Source organism: Eumetopias jubatus, unplaced genomic scaffold (genome assembly GCF_037043125.1).
Source record: "Eumetopias jubatus isolate StellerSeaLion01/CBP00866 unplaced genomic scaffold, mEumJub1_p1.0 scaffold_11, whole genome shotgun sequence".
Taxonomy (NCBI): Eukaryota; Metazoa; Chordata; class Mammalia; order Carnivora; family Otariidae; genus Eumetopias; species Eumetopias jubatus.
Window position 1 is genome coordinate 16710759 of NW_028274817.1, and position 12767 is coordinate 16723525.

Sequence of the window (12767 nt, forward strand, 5' to 3'; positions counted from 1 at the left end):
TCGAAACTCCAACCCCGAGCTCAAGAGTCATATGCTCCCCCGGGTGCCTGGGTGGCTTAGTTGGTTAAGCTACTGCCTTCGGCTCAGGTCATGATCCTGGAGTCCCGAGATCGAGTCCCATATCGGGCTCCCTGCTCAGCGGGGAGTCTGCTTCTCCCTCTGACCCTCTTCCCTCTTATGCTCTCTGTCTCTCATTCTCTCTCTCAAATAAATAAATAAAATCTTTAAAAAAAAAGTCATATGCTCCACTGACTGAGCCAGCCACGCACCCCAAAACCTCACATTTTAATGCAGTATTTTAAATATCCAAATGAATGCAAAACAATCTATAATGAACAAAGTATCAGAAATTTAAGTACAAAATCTGGCAGTGCCGTTCCAAGCCATGTTGGAGCCCGAGGCAAAAAAAAAAAAAAAAAAGTGTGTCCCTATATACATGTTTTTATGTATTTTTTTGACTGTTATAAAAGTTTATTTAACAAAAAAGTTCAATATGAAAATGCACACGACCGGATTTTTATATTGTAGTAAAACAGGTACTATGGAGGGGACATGTGGAAACAGTTGATTGCTTCTGATGAACACACCCATCGTTTATACTCACTCCAAGCCTTCTAACATGATGATACTATGTCCTCGTATTACTACCATTCCAATATTGTTCTGTTGCCCACCAGTTGCCATCTCCACACATTCATCTATCACAAGATTCATAAACGGATCGAACCCCCGCAATATTCCTTGGACATGTCTGCCACCATTTAATTTCAATGATAATTTCTTGTCCAGAAATTTTTTCAACTCGGGAGGGTGAGCTTTGCTCATGGTGTCTACTCGGCAAGCTCAAAGATCTGTTTTTATGTATTTTTAAAGGTGTTTTTTCCCTAGAAGTATACTTTGAAATTATCATTGATGTGTTTGTTTTAAATCCAAAAATTTAAATTAAATTAAAACCTTGGGCGCCTGGCTGGCTCAGTCAGAAGAGCACACAGCTCTTGATCTTGGGGTCGTGAGTTCGAGCCCCACATTGGTCATAGAGATTGTTCAAATAAATAAAATCCAAAAGAGTAAAATTACAATTAATAAATCCTGTTTGGGGCATAAACAAAATACTGAAGCCCAAAATAATGTTGGGAGTTTGAATACACCTACTTTTACATTTTTCGGTGTTTTGTTTTTTTTTCCAACTACTTGAGCTTCCATTTGGTGAGATAATTTTTCCGTTTTCCTTGCCTTGCCAAATTCATCCCAGCAGACCAGCACACATTTGTTTTAGAGCGAGAGCGTGGGGGGGGAGGGGCAGAGGGAGAAAGAGAAAATCCCAAGCAGATTCCCCGCTGAGCGTGGAGCCCCAATGCGGGGCTCGATCCTACCACCCTGAGATCATGACCCGAGCTGAAATCAAGAGCTGGATGCTCCACTAACTGAGCCACCCAGGTGCCCCAAACCAGCAAAAATTATTAATTCCTACCTGTCCAGCACTGGGCTGGTACAAATATGAATAAGGTAGAGCCGTTGCCTTGCAGGAGCTCGCGGTCTCCTAGAGAGTTCAGACCCCGCACCCCGGGGCTCCAGAAGAGGGAGAGGCTGCAGTAGGTCCTGCAGCTAGAGAAGACTACTTGGAAGAGTGGCAGTTTAGCTGGAAGCAGAATGTGCCAGAGCCTGCAGTCTGCAAGAGGGGGTGTGGACAGAGGGAACTGGAAGGAGATGAGACAGGAAGTGGAGGGGAACCCAGAAACAGACAATCTTGAAAGAGTAGTTGAGGAGGGGCTCTCGAGTCAGACAGCTCTGGGTTCGACTCCGGGCGCCACCATTTCCTCCCTGAACAGTGATTTTTCCTCATTTTGCTTCCTTGTCAAGTGGGGGTGTGCTGGATATCCTCTGTATGCCCCCCTGCTTTTCTATCCCGCTCTGTTACCAGGATGCAGATCTTAGTGGACTGCGTCAGCGGGCTTCTCTCCCCTCTGGCCTCTGGTTGGATTGGGCCAAGGGAGGCACTAGTTGGAGGCTGGGCATCAGGAGAGTGGGGGCAGTGTACTTCTTCACCTGGCTTCCTCCTTGCTTCGCGGGTGCAGGTCGTCTGCATCCCTCTCCCCACAGCCACCCAGAGCTTTTTCAGGGCACACCCCCCGTCTTTTGTGCCCCCAGCCTGGGGTGGTGAGGGCGCCCAGCTCATGCTAGCACCCTTGCGCTTCCACAGGCTTTGTGAGTTTCTCTAACTCTGCCCACACTGTCACAAGTAGTTTCTTCATTAAAGTACCCTTATTTACCTGTTTGGAAGGTGCCATCTCTTTTCTTCTGGCACGTGGCACGCAGTAAGTGCTCATTAAACGTTTGCCCTTATACTACACCGCCGAGATGAAAGCTTCTACGGTGAAGTCTCCTGCTAGAAGGCTCCATCCTTTGCAAAGGTCCGCCTTGGGGGCCCTGCGTTAGCCTAGGTGTCAGCAAAATAGAACAAAGGATTCTCCATTCGAAGTCAGCAGCCGTGCCAGGGTAAACGTCACGATTGGCTTTCCCAACAGCCTGGCTCGGTGATGCCAGCCAGATAATTTTTCCAGGCAATTTCTCCTGCCATTGTTCCCCTTGGACTGGGTCCATCACTTTGTCACCTGGTGCAGAGGCCTCAGTGAGCGGTGTATCAACATGCATTACAAGCAGCTGGGTTTCCGTTTTTGTTTCTGTCTTTGGAGCAGTGCAGGTCAGCCCTTCACTGCACTCACAGTCTATGAAATAAAGACCTCGGCTAAGGCCCCCTGGCCCTCCCCACTCCCTCCCATGTGTGGGTGCAGCAACGTCGGGATCTCAACCGTGGCACCGTCAGGCTCCTCCTGGATGGACTTGTGTGTTGTGTTGATCAGTCAATGGAGAGGAGTTTTATTTCTGAGAACGTTGTTGCATCAAGCCATAATCTGTGGCCTTGGCAGAGATATTTCACTGACCTCCATTTTCCTCCTGAAGCTGCTGGAAATCCCAATCCTGTCCCCCTCCCTTCGTTGTTGGTGTCATCACTGAAGACGCTGTTCCGAGAATGGTCCCTCTGATCTATCCTGTAAGTTTACAAAAGCTACAGTGTTCTGAGATGATGTACATCAATTCCTCTGGGTGGGGGGGTGGGGGTGGTTATGGTTGTAACCATACGAAGCGTTGTGCTTAACATCTACTGCGCATCGATGTCGGGAGACTCCTGGTTTATTATCAGCGTGTCTGTCTGAGTGGCTTCTCGTTAAAGCCGAGTTCAGTGTTGCTGCTCTGTCACCGCAGGATGTGGCCTCCAGGTCGCTCCGGTGGGTGTCCCAGCTCTCTGGCAGGGCCTCCATTTCCTTCTCCAGAGACAAAGCCAAGGCCTTGGGACTCGGGCCTGACGCTTCTGTAATAATTGCAATTCTTCCTTAGGTCCCTTTGAAAAAATGGCTATATCCACACAGGTGACTGGGAGTGCAGGCTTATGAAAAGTAAACAGGCCCCTTTCATTCTGGGGGGGGGGCGGCGGGGAGTGTTGTTCAAATAGAACGCACACAGCTCGAGAGTGTCCAGCGCATCTACACTGTCATTAACATTCCGCTTCAGCCCATCGCCGTCTCAGTATTGTGTTTCTAGGCAAGTTCCTTTGTTTGCCGTGTCGCTATGTCATCTTTCCACTGTTTGCTCCCTTTCTGGAATTGATGGACTTGGATTTCAATACGTGCTTCACTGCTACACGGGTTTGGAACCATAGCAGGATTATTTTTACCCCATTCTTTCCTTCATTCATTCAGCTCCACACCCAGCGTGGAGCCCAGTGCTGGACCTGAACTCATGACCTTGAGATCAAGACCTGAGCTGAAATCAAGAGTCTGACGCTTAACCGATGGAGCCACCCAGGTGCCCCCCCCATTTATTTTTATTGTGAGCTTGAACCACTCTACTAAAAAATAGAAATAAAAAGACTCAACTGGATGCACATTCAGTTCTATCTGTGTCACTCCAAGTTCACTTATGACCTGGGCTGATGCAAGAACTGGGCTCCTGTGCACTGTAGTCAATGTGGACACACTGTTTCACTTAACGTTATTGTGTACACACATCATAGATCAACAAAGCCCACATACTTGTCATCTCCAATGGCTGGAGAGAATTCTGCTATGGAAGCTCAGCACTTTAGAAGACATCAGATTTGCATCTTTTTCCACTTGTGGGTGGCACTTCAAAGTGTACGAGCTGTAAAGAGAGTTCTGCTTCTCTCTGGCCACGAATCAATAACAAGACACAATATGAATTAAGTCACATTGGAAACAAAACTCGGCAAGTTGAATTTAATTAGTATATATTGTTACAGGGCAGTCTAGTCTCTCCTGGGTAAGGGCCTGATGTTGCCAGGCTCCAGTTATCATTTACTCAGCCGAGTACAGAGGGTGTGATTAGAAACAAACCTGAGCGGTTTTGAAATGTGGTTCTAAGGGAGCTTGACTTTCATTTACCTTTGAGACGCCCACCTTCCGCTGGGTGCGTCGGCTTGGATCCTTTTCATTTGCACCACAGGGAACTGGATCTCCATTGTTCTCCCCTCCAAGCATTCGTGTCTTTCTAATTTCCTGGTTCCTGTGGTCTGACAAAGCCTCACTGACCGTAAGCACCGTGAGATGGACGTGTTACAACCTGGCAAAGTACCAGAGCGTTCTATTTATTCATGTGGCTGCTGGTTAGTCTAAAGATTGTCAGGAATATTCTGCTGCTGGCTTCATGGTACTCTTTACTTTGAAGGAGCGTTTTTCTTTTTTGGAATCTATTTGTTTTGTATCTCCTGCCAGTTGGGGTAGGTCCTAGGTTCATTTCCCTCCCAGCAAGGGGTAAGTATACAGTCTCTTGCTGAGGGTGGACGAGTCCCCTGGATATGATCATTTAAGGCCATTCAGTGCCTTTTGACTTACCTGCCTGTTTCAGCCCAATTCAACCTTGGGATAGCACACTTCGTATCTGTGGCAGATTCTAGTGCAGCACTAACATCTCTACCTTCTTGAAAGAGCCAGGAGAAAGACTACCACTTGCACGGCAAGTCGGGTGGATGAGAGAGGCCATTGACGGGTTTGTTCGGAAGAAACCACTCCGTGGCTATGGGCTGCCTTGTGTCCACAGTGATTGAGCACCTCACTTCAGAGCAGTGGCCCCAAACAGTGCTCGGCCCCACAGTTGTCTGAAGCAACTGTCTTTTTAAGTAAGCACTACGCCCAATGTGGCGCTTCCACTCATGACCCTGAGATCAAGAGCCGCGTGCTCTACCGACTGAGCCACCCAGGCACCCCGTGATGGCCTCTCCTAACAACTAGTTTACACTTACAAATCCCCTAGCTAGAGGTAGAAATGTGTTCCATGGGCAGATTACAGAATTAAGTGAAGTAGCCTACTGTGAAAACCAAGCCATGACCTTGGCCTCCTTTTAAACTCTGGTCTAAGCAGCTGAACTTACCAGTCACTGCTTGTAAGCCATCCTTGCTACTGGAAAAACAATTCGTGCACGCTTGCAGCTGATAACGGGATGTAATAACCCAATACAGTGGGTGGTCCAGGAAATCAATCTTTGCAAGTCTGAAGGAGGCAGTAACTAATGTGGTAGTCCTTTGCTTTTTTAGGGAGCTCTGTTTAGCATGGCTAGGAACCTTGCGCTAATAAGGTTTCACCCTTTATTTGCTTACTGAACTATGAATTCATTTATTCAATGATTCATTCATTTGTTCATTCATTTACCAAATATTTATTAAGCACTTTATTACTATTGCTATTATTATTGGATTATAGTGTGATAAATGCTAAACCAAGGCATATACACATACTATGGGATCACAGATGAAGTAACTACTCTTGGGGCAGGAGGTGGCGGGGAAGGATGTCACAGACTTGGTGTTGAAGACTGTAGAGGAGTTCACTAAACCAAGAAAGTCAAGGATTCATTGGGTTATTGAGATCAGATAATTTTTCACTTTAATGCAACCAGAGAAGAAAGTTTTTCTTCTACTAAGAAAACAGGTTCATATTTTTTCTAATTTCATTTGTACCCATGTTCACTTACTCCATTTATTCAATATATTTAAAATTTTCTTCCAGTTTTATTGAGATATAATCGACCATAACATGGTATTAGTTTAAGGTGTATGACATAATGATTTGATATATGTATATATTTGATAAATTGGATATATTCCGAAATGATTGCCACAATAAGTTTAGTTACCGTCCATCACCTTATATAGGGACAAGGTTTTTTTCCTTATGATAAGAGCTTTTAAGATCTACTCCCTTAGCAACTTCCAAATATAGAAAATGGTATTGCTAACTCCAGTCATCATGCTGTATGTTACATCTCTAGAACTTATTTATTTTACAACTGCAAGTTTGTACCCATTGACCACCTCCATCCAATTCCCCCACCCCCGACCCCCTGCCCCTGGCAACCACCAATCTGATCTTTGTTTCTGTAAGATTGGGTTTTTCCCCCCCAGATTCCACATATAAGTGAGACCATACAGTATTTTTCTTTCTCTGTCTGACTTATTTCACTTAGCATAATGCCCTCACAGTCTACATTGTCACAGATGGCAGGATTTCCTTCATTTTCATGGCTTAATGGTATCCCATTGTGTGTGTGTGTGTGTGTGTGTGTGTGTGTGTGTGTCCATGCGTGCGTGTGCGCGTGCGCATGCACACACACTACATTTTCTTTATCCGTTCATCCAATGACGGACACGTAGGTTGTTTCCATGTGTTGGCTGTTGTGAATGATACTGCGAAGCAGATGGAGCACTTACTATTTACTGAGTATGTACTAGGGGCTGTGGCACTGTTCTAGGTACTGAGGAAACAGCTCTAAAAAATTCAGACAAAAGTTCCTGCCCTTTTAGAGCTTACCTTCTATTAGGTAAGGAGATAGACAACAAAGAAATGAACAAAAAAAATCATATATATATATAATAATAAGAAGGTAATAAGTTAAAAGTTCTCTGAATAAAGTAGGAAAGAGATATAGGGAGTGAGTCACTCGCACCTGATTATGGTGGTAAAGGAAGGCCTTGCTGAGAAGGTAACATTTGAGGCAAGAGGCAAGTCATGAGGCTACGGGGGAAGAGTGCTCTGGGTAGGCCCGTCAGTGTGACTGGAGCAGACTAGGAGGAGTGGCGGCAGGAAATGAGATCAAAGAGGTAGCAGGAGGTCAGGCCGCGTAGAACCTTGTCAAATCTAGTAAGGTATCTGGCTTTTACACAGAGACGAGAAGCCATTGGAAGCAATAAAATCATGGATGCTGGTTGAAAATTTGGCTCTCAGATTTTCCAGAAACTCCTGCAATGAAACAAGCATTAATATTTTCCGATGAGGGGCGCCTGGGGGGGTGCAGTCGGTTGAGTGTCCGACTCCTGGTTTCGGCTCAGGTCATGATCTCAGGGTCCTGAGATCAAGCCCTGCGTGGGGCTTTGTGCTCAGCAGGGAGTCTGCTTTTCCCCTCTCCCTCTGCTCCTCACCCCTGCTCTCTCTCTCTCTCTCTCATAAATAAATAAAATCTTAAAAAATATATTTTCCAGTGTAAACGATAAAGTGTATTTTTAAAAGCTTTTTTTTTTTTTTGCAATGAGTTAAAAACGTCCTTAAAAGACTTTTCATAGGGCCTCCTGGGTGGCTTAGATGGTTAAGTGTCTGCCTTCAGCTCAGGTCCGATCCCAGAGTCCTGGGATCGAGCCCCGCATCGGGCTCCTTGCTTGGCAGGGAGCCTGTTTCTCCCTCTCCCTCTGCCTGCTGTTCCACCTGTTTGTGATCTCTCTCTCCCTCTCTATCAAATAAATAAAATCTTAAAAAAAACTTTTCATAACGTTAAAAAATAAAGTTTTCATTAAAGTCATGATTTTAGAATATTTCATGCCATAACTCAGTGTTTCCCTTGATTATGGCTCCCGATTCTACTGCTCTGTCTGCCGCCTTCACCCCACATTTAGAAAATGCCGAGATTACAGATGGGCTGACGGGAGTGTGAGGTGCCTCACAGGAACATCGCCCCCAAGGAAGGGGCACAGGCAGCACAAATGGGATGACTTGGCAGGGAGTGGGTGTTTGGGGGTCTTGATAGAGAAAAACGCTTGCCGAAGAATCCTTGAAGATCCTTCTGAACCTCTGGGAAATACCCGTGACGAGACTTCTAAATACATAGACCTATGTATTTAAAGTTGGACAATGACAAGAGCCCATCCTTGAAGACTGTTACTGCTCAACATTGAATAACACTAACCTAGATTTCAGCCTGCTTTTTTTCAACAAACAAAGAAAATGAAAGGTAGTTCAAACATTCACATTTGGCCTTCCCTGAAGACACTAGAGATATTCCAGAACGGGCAGCTCTCTTCTGGGCATTTCTCTGAGTGGCCACTGAGTGGCAGTCCAGGGAAAATTATTATAAGCACAACCTTGCTGGATACATATCTATTAAACGGAAACTAACATGATGCTGAGGGTGGAAATTTTTTCTGCCCCTGGACTCTTCCGCTCTCTGAGTCCTGCCGTGGACCCACCGGAGGCAAAGGCAGGGTCATTTGTCTGTGGCCTGCCATTAGTGAAGGCCACACATCTTTCAAGGCCCCTCTGGGGATGGGGTGAGGGTATCGGGAGCAGGTATGTGTTTATGTATATATGTGTAGGTCACGAACATTAATCTGCCAGTGCTGTTCAAATGGCACCTAGAGAGTTGCTCGTTTAGCTGCATAATGTGCTCTTTCAATAGAACTAAACCAATTTGGGAATGCAGCCCTATGCAGCAGTTTGGTCGGGTGGTAGTGGGAGAGAGGGGAAATGGCAGGGAGGGGGCCAAAATGGAAGCTCTTGAAATGTACTATTGCTTACTTCTAGAAGTCCAAGCTATTTCTTGTTCCATTAGCTGGCCCCTGCTATCCTATTAAAATTGCCATGTCTTAGGCATTAGGTATCATTGAATTCCACTCAAATCCCAGCATTCTGTGAGGTTCAATCCTTGGCCCTTTGCTTTTCTTCTATAGTCTTTCTCTGGGAGCTCTTGTTCACGAGGACTCCCATTTCCAGCCCCAGTCCACCCCTAGAAGACACCTCAACTGGATGTCCCACAAACGCCTCAACTAATATTAGCCCTGTTATGGGTGGATTTGTGTCCTCTTTAAATGCATATGTTGAAGTCCTAACTCCTAGTACCCCATAATGTGACTGTATTTGGAGATACGGTCTTTACAGAGGTAATTAGGTAAATTGGGGTCATTAGGATGCGCCCTAATCCAATACAGCTGGTGTCCTGTAAGGACAAGCAGATTAGAACACAGATGTGTACAGAGGAAAGAGCATGTGAAGACCGAGGGAGAAGATGGCCATTGACGGGCCAAGGAGAGAGGCGTCAGAAGAAACTAACCCCAGTGACACCTCAATCTCAGCCTTTTGCTTCCAGAACTGTGAGAAAATAAATTTCTGTTGTTTAAGCCACCCAGTCTGAGGCACTTCGTTATGGCGGCCCCAGCAAACAGATACAAGCCCCAAACACAACGCAGTTTCCCCCCTTCTTAGTTGATGACACTTCACTCGGCCCAGGCAGAGTCATCTTAGTGTCCTCCCTCTCTTTTTCCTCTCCCTCCAAACCCCTTGCTATCCCCATATAATGGAACCCAAAGCTCTATCTACCCAGTCACTGAAACATCTCCTGAATCCATCTTCTCCATCCAGACCTCACTTTCATTGTCTTAATTCAACCCACATCATCATCCATCTGAACTGTGCAATGAATGGCTTTTCATCTCTCTCTTCCTCCATATACGCTTCACTCTATCACCATTTGGCACTTTAGTTGGGAGAAACGATAGCATGATGGTCTACTGACGGCAATAATACAGTGGAGAAGGAGAGATGATGAGTCATGTTGTAGAATTTCTGGCGTAATGAGCTGGTACAGGTGAAATGGGAAGGGGTCTAGTATGCAAGTATGCTAGGGGCGTCTGGGTGGCTCAGGTGGTTGCGCGTCCAACTCTTGGTTTTCGGCTCAGGTCATGATCTCGTGGTCATGGGATCGAGCCCCACATCCAGCTCCACACTTAGTGCAGAGTCTGTTTCAGATTCTCTCTCCCTCTCCCTCCCGCTCATTCTCTCTCTCTCTCAAAATACATAAATAAAATCTTTAAAAAAAACCAGTATGCTAGCACACAGGAGCGGTCTTCCATAAGAACACACACAGCTCATCTGTAGGAACAGCAAAGAAAGTAGAGAACATGGTACAAGTGTAGATAATGTGGTAGATTTGGTGGTGGGAGTGTAGAAGGTCTCTTCTGACTGCTGTGTTTTTTCTCAGTGGGAGAAGAAGCATGTTTGTCAATCAATCACCTGACAGTGAGAATAGTAAGGAAAAGCAGTAAGCTTGAGAAGAATAGAGAAGTTCTGAAATCATTGAGGCGCATGGGAGAGAACTGGCCTGGGGAAGGAAAGAAGTAAGCAATAGTACATTTCAAGAGCTTCCATTTTGGCCCCCTCCCTGCCATTTCCATCTCAACTCTTAAATGCTGCCAGCATTATTCCTTTCCCCTCTCTCCCACTACCACCCGACCAAATTGCTGCCCAGCTTCTGGGCAGTGCTGGACGTTTGTGGTCTTGGAGGTAAAGTGGGAGCAGTCAGCAGAACTTGGTGCTTTTCTCTAGCTATAGTGGGCTGCACAGAGGCAGGTCGGCGAGTTGGAGAGTTGGAGGGTTCGATCTCACCAGGTTGGGGGTTTGCCAGGTGAGAATAACAGGAAGATGGAGGCCAGGAGATTGAAGAGGATGACCATAATGATGGACTGAAGAATTTATTTTTTTAAGATTTTATTTATTTATTTATTTATTTATTTATTTATTTATTTATTTATTCATGAGAGACAGAGAGAGAGAGAGAGAGAGAGAGAGAGAGAGGCAGAGGCAGAGGCAGAGGGAGAAGCAGGCTCCCCGCTGAGCAGGGAGCCTGACGTGGGGCTCGATCCCAGGACTCTGGGATCATGACCCGAGCTGAAAGCAGACGCTTAACCATCTGAGCCACCCAGGCGCCCCGGACTAGAGAATTTAATGCCAGGAAGGAAGTGAAGCTTTGAGGGGCCGAGGATCAGTGAACAGATGGTACAACTTTAGGACACTGCGGTTGAGGGAGTTCCGGTTCAAAGACAAGGGAGCTGGAGGGTTAGGAGATGGTCCCCAGAGCGGGGAGCTTGAAAATGAGTTTGGGGTCAGTAGTGGCAGCGAGATTCTGGGGAGAGAGGTCAAGGCAGCTTGGAGACAAGATCATTGGTGGAGAGGAGTTCAAGGAGTGAGAGATCAGAGTGGAGGAAGGATCATCTACATGTATATTAAAACCACTAAGAATGATGACTAGTATAGAGTTTTAGAGAGATTATGATCCCAGAGCTAAAACTGACATCAGAAACTTGTAGTTTGGGCCCTTTGGAAATGACAATTCTCAACCAATACCAAGCAAAGCCATCTACAATTTCTGACACTGTTGCTTCCAATATCTGTCACATCCCTCATTCTCACCACCTCTTGACTAAAGCCGAGACCTATCAGCTTTACTGCTCTGATACACAAAGCTTGGCTAACATGTCTCTAATGCCCAAAACAACTACCTTCACCAGAACAGGAATTTTCATTCTAAAATTTCCCAAAGCATCAATCCAGCTTTCTAAAAACATTTAAATGTTTTCTTTTTTTTTTTTTTTAAGATTTTATTTACTTGGGAGAGAGAGAGAGAATGAGCAGGGAGGAGAGGCTGAGGGAGAGGGAGAAGCCGACCTCCGCGGAGCAGGGAGCCTGACGTGGCCTCTCTCCCAGGACCCCCAGATCCTGACCTGAGCTACAGGCAGACACTGAACTCATTGGGCCACCCAGGCGCCCCTAAATGTTTTCAAATATAATGTGCCTTGGGAATTCACAGGCTTAACTTTCGAGATCTCTGTTTAGGGGAAATCCAGGATGTCCACACCATGTCGTGATTGCCTAAGGTCCAAGTCTGAATTTCATTCCCTACTGGGCTGAGGTGCAGAATAAGACAATGGTTGACCGACATGTGTTAAGCCAAGCCAAGCGCCCGATTCCCCAGCTCAGAACAGGAACGCCAATGAAGTCAAAACAATTTTGCTCCTGTCCACCCCTACCCCCCACCGCGTAAAATAAAGGCCCTGAAAAGAAAGCCTACTGCTGGTGCTGGCAATGAAAGTGAGCAGAAATGAAGGGAATCTAAGAAGGCGGTGATTCTTTTGCAGAACACAGAGGCTTTGTGAGGCAAATCACATATCACAGTGATATTTCAGAATCTCAAGGACCTCCTGTACAGCTGTACAGAGGAAAGACAAATCTGCATATTCTTTCTCCGACACTTCCGCTTTGTCCTCATAGCTATACCTCCCCAACACTACCCCCCCCAACACTTGTACTCTGTGCAAATCAAGTACAGTAACAAACAGTTGCTTCGTGTAAGAAAAATTCAAACTACAACCAGTTGGCTCTTCCTCTACCTGTAACAGTAGGTTTCCCTCTTACGGAGATTAGGATAAAACTAGCAATTTTGGTGTCTTCGTCAAGCTTGTTAAAATAGGATTCTCCCTGTACAAGCAAATCTTACAAAGGCCAGAGAAAGATTTAGGTCAAATGGACGAGGACTTTCATTATCAGCTGCGCACGTTTTCAGCTCCTAGAGCCTTCTGTGAAACCCTAGGCTGCTTGCCCCAGGTAACTACTCTATTATTGAAGTGAGCTGGAGATGACTCCTCAGGGAGAAATTA

The 12767-nt window shown here is 45.9% G+C and overlaps 1 pseudogene; it reads right to left on the reverse strand.

Moving 5' to 3' along the window:
* Window positions 1-600: 600 nt before the first annotated feature.
* Window positions 601-825, reverse strand: LOC114200535 (small nuclear ribonucleoprotein G pseudogene; annotated as a pseudogene).
* Between the last annotated feature and the right edge of the window lie 11942 nt (window positions 826-12767).